Source organism: Kryptolebias marmoratus, linkage group LG11, assembly GCF_001649575.2.
Source record: "Kryptolebias marmoratus isolate JLee-2015 linkage group LG11, ASM164957v2, whole genome shotgun sequence".
Classification (NCBI taxonomy): domain Eukaryota; kingdom Metazoa; phylum Chordata; class Actinopteri; order Cyprinodontiformes; family Rivulidae; genus Kryptolebias; species Kryptolebias marmoratus.
In genome coordinates, this window is record NC_051440.1 from 3,434,747 (window position 1) to 3,439,277 (window position 4,531).

The following is a 4,531-nucleotide window of genomic DNA, read 5'->3' on the forward strand; positions in this document are numbered from 1 at the left end:
TTCTCAGTTCGTTGTTTATGTGTCGTGTAACATAGCATACCGTACAATTATTCAGCCTGTTGTTGCCTCTATTCTATTTTTATTTTAAATTGCCTTTCAAGATGACATGTCTGTTCTTGGTGTTGAATTTTATCAAATAAATTTCCCCCAAAAATGCGACTTATACTCCAGTGCGACTTATATATGTCTTTTCCTTCTTTATTATGCATTTTATGGCTGGTGCAACTTGTACTCCGGAGCGACTTATAGTCCGGAAAATACGGTATGTTTTTGTTGTGCAAATAGGCCATCAAATCAGTCTAAAAAATAACCTAAATGACCCACTGCTTCAGAGTCAAATCAAGTGAGCAACACGAGTGGCCTATGAGTCAGTAGGAAAGTGCTACGTTGAAAAAAAGCACAAGGATCCATAATTTTCTACCTATGTTGCCTTGCCCCCCTCTGCTGCTCCTCCGAAGCAGTTTGCAAAGCCAGATTGCGTCTGCGCTGTATGACAGGCAGAAGAGGTTGTTTATCAGACAAGCTGGTGTTTAACTTTGTAGGACACATTTCCATTGATTGGGCTTTGTAATTTTCCCCTGAGTAGATTGAGTTGGTGGTTGCAGGCTGGTGTGCATTAAAATTAACAGGATATGCCTCCAGCATGGCAGCGCTATTCCACAGAGCTCAGAGTCAGGGATGAATCTCACAGTCATTTATGTGAAATGCTGGATTGCCACAGGAGAGGTCTTTTGCCCCAACTGAGAGAAACTTGGAAATGTTTTCGAAGTGACAGGTGATATTGGAGAATATTCCTGGCACCTCATGTTACAAATTCCAATTTAGGATAGCAAATTAAAAGATTACATTTCTACAATATTATGGCGGAGTTGTAAAAAACACTTTTGAACTGTAATTATAAGACAGGTGGAACTGTGGTTCGAGTTAAACAGATAGTCGTTTTTAAAGAGACGTTCTGTGAAATAGTTATGATTAGCTCTCAGATCTTTGTCAACTTACAACAAAACTTTCTGTCTCGTACTGTAAATATGGCCAGTAAGATAACTAGCATGCAGCAACTGTCCTTGTGAGAAATTTGGAACAAACAAAAAGTAAGAAAGCCAAGGTTTAACCAGCAATGATCACTTTTTAAGGGATAAAATTGTTTTCATTTGATATGGTCAAAGTTAAAGGCTACCTAGGACAAGTTTTATATGTTTCAAATGCTATAAATTCAACTAATCAGCTAAATCCTCCATGGTATTTTAAGTAGCATTGCATCACTTTTTTTTTAACACAATGAAATTTCATGGCATTTTTAAACAAGTGCATGCTTGTGGCTGAACTTGATCAAATTGCTTGCAATATCTTGTGTCTTGTCTCACGTCCTTGTGCCGAGTGCTCTTGTTTCCCTTTAACCATTGCTGTAAACCAAATTTGCCTCTGAGGGACAATAAAGGTCTGAACTAAACTGAAGAACGGAGAAAGAGGGAACTGTCCACCTAAGAGCCAGGTTAATGACTTCCTTTGGAGGTTTTCTGTGCACGCCCCACTGGGAGGAAACACCAGCTGCAGACCCAGAACTTATTGGATTAAATATATTTCCTCTCTGGAAATATGTAAATGCCTTGGATCACTCTGGATCCCCTAGAACGTGCTGGAGAGTGTCGCTGGGATAAGGGATGTCTGGGTTTGTGTCCTGGTCATGTTGCCTCCGTAACTTGACCAAAAATAAGTGGTAGAAGATGAATGGATGGATGGATTGATGGATGGATGGATGGATGGATGGATGAATGGATTGATGGATGGATGGATGGATGGATGGATGGATGGATGGATGGATGGCAATCACATAAACTGGTACAATATTTTGAACTTTGGACTTGTTGTAAGATGNCGTGCTGGAGAGTGTCGCTGGGATAAGGGATGTCTGGGTTTGTGTCCTGGTCATGTTGCCTCCGTAACTTGACCAAAAATAAGTGGTAGAAGATGGATGGATGAATGGATTGATGGATGGATGGATGGATGGATGGATGGATGGATGGATGGATGGATGGATGGATGGATGGATGGATGGATGGATGGATGGCAATCACATAAACTGGTACAATATTTTGAACTTTGGACTTGTTGTAAGATGGTAGCAATTTGCTTTGAACCCACTCGAACTGTATTGACAAGCTGACAGAACTGACCCAGGTTGCACTGAAAGTGCTGTACTTAGCTGCTGCTATTTATGCTTGGATATAACTAAAGAATTCCCCATAAATAACAGTTTAAAGCAAAACAGAGAATGATGCAAAAGGTCTGTGACTTTCACATGATTCACTAATAAATTCTGGTGATTGGAGTTGTTTTAAGATGGTTGAAAACTAGTTTGATTTTAGCTGAGTTTAGTTTTGCATTGAGTCTAGACCAAGCTCAGTTAGCTCCTAGATGTAAATATATACTTTTATTTGTGTGGTCGTTCATCTCATAAGAAATGTTCAAAAGTACTTCCTTTAGCAATACATTGTCCAATCAAAGATAGAATTTGTTTAACAAAAACCTGTTTTTATATTTAAAAAAAAAAACATTAGGAAAAAACTATTTCAAGAAGATACATATCATTTCAACATCCTTCCTATATACCCCCTGTTTTTGAGCTTGCTAATATTTACATTCCGAAAATGTTAAGTTCCTTGCCCTCATCCATAGCCCATTTCTGATAAAAATGTTCTGGTTCCCCAACACCTGAAAATACTAATGCTCCAACTTTCCAATGACAGCTGTAGCAAACCCAAGTGTCTGTAACAACTTCAGAAGGAACAGCAGTTCCAGGGACAGCTAAGATACTGCACAGAACCCTCAAGCTCCCAGGCCTTTAGTAGAAAACTCAAGCTTGATAACATCATGCTGATAACATCCAGATGTGGATGGCAGGAACCAAACTGCTAAGTACTCAACAGAACTAAGAAAACATAGGAAGTACAAATATCAGAACTTGTCTAGTATAAGGCAGGAGGTGAATTTACATCAAACTGACATGAGGACAGAGAACTCTAAAACAATGCAAACACCTAACCATCTGTGTACTTCTACATTGCATACACCTCTCATTACACAGTCTTGTTTTACAAGAATGATTTGAATAAATGACATCATAGGTTTTAAAGAAAAACGTGTCCATATTAAAATGTTCAATGGTTTCAAAACATTGAAAGCACAGAGCACATGGACCAATCCAGCAGTTACATCGCAAGAAGCAGAGTCAAGGTCCCTCCTCTGTGGGGGCTTTGTCCTTCAAGGGGACAAGGAGAGATCTAAAGCAGTTCGGCAGAAGTTCATGTTGTTAGTGAGAGTTACTTTACTTGTGTTCATTCCGGAGTTCAACTTGTCAATTATAGCAGCTCGTCACAGCCGACTGCCTCATTCGAGCTAATTTCCATCTCAACCGAGATGTGATTATGCTCAAAGAGAGAGGAAGTCTTGATCAGAACCCCCTGCTGAGAATTATTATCTTCATTTTGAACATTATACTAAAGGTCAAACTTATTACTGCACTTGCAGGCACAGACACACACACACACACACACACACACACACATCCACTCACCCAGACTCAAAACAACAAAAACAAGAAGAGACATTTTTGTTTTTTAAACTTTAAATTTGTTGAGTTGGATCAGTGTTTATTTGAGCTCATAATAGACAAGAGATCAACCATGAAAAATGTTTTTTTGGTTACACCTCATCTAAACTGTCAAACATAAAAAAATAATAATACATAACACATAATCCTGTCATGCAAACACCATCATGTGAACATGTTTTACTGTTGGCTGAAAAGTAGAAATGTCATTCAGAGTTTAAACAGGTCCCTGAAAGTTGGATTTTATCTGTCTGAACTGGCATGTGGATATTTTCATTGTTTTTTTTGTCTTTTTTACACAATTGCAGTTAAGTTTTAAACTTTTTAAAGATTTACCATATAATGTTTAACTTAGGCCCTGTTTAGACTACTTCAGATATATATGAAGTAGTCTAAACAGGGCCTAAGTTAAACATTATATGGTAAAATCGTTAAAAAGTTTAAAACTTAACTGCATATATATATATATATATATATATATATATATATATATATATATATATATGTGCATGTATATATTCCATCCACACATTTTAATAAAAATGCATTAACCACATATCACACTACATAAGAAAGAACATGCTAAGCTCGGCGAAAGATTTTCCCAAAAAAGTTGTATTTTCCTTGATAACGTTTTTTTCTTCTGTTATTAATCAATTCAGCACTTGATCAGACTTTGACAAAGACAAAATTATGATAAAGCAAAACACATGTAAAAAAATGTTTGTATTTCAAGGCTACTAAATGATGGTGGGTGTACAGAAAGTCGGATTCTACAACGTTGTTTCTGAAAAGCTCTGTATCTGTTGTATATGCAGCTAAATAAAAAAATTGGGTTTATAAAAATCTCCATTTTGACATGGGTTTTTGAAAATATCTACTTTTAAAAATATCCAGAGTAGTGTGTAAAGAGCCTTAGAG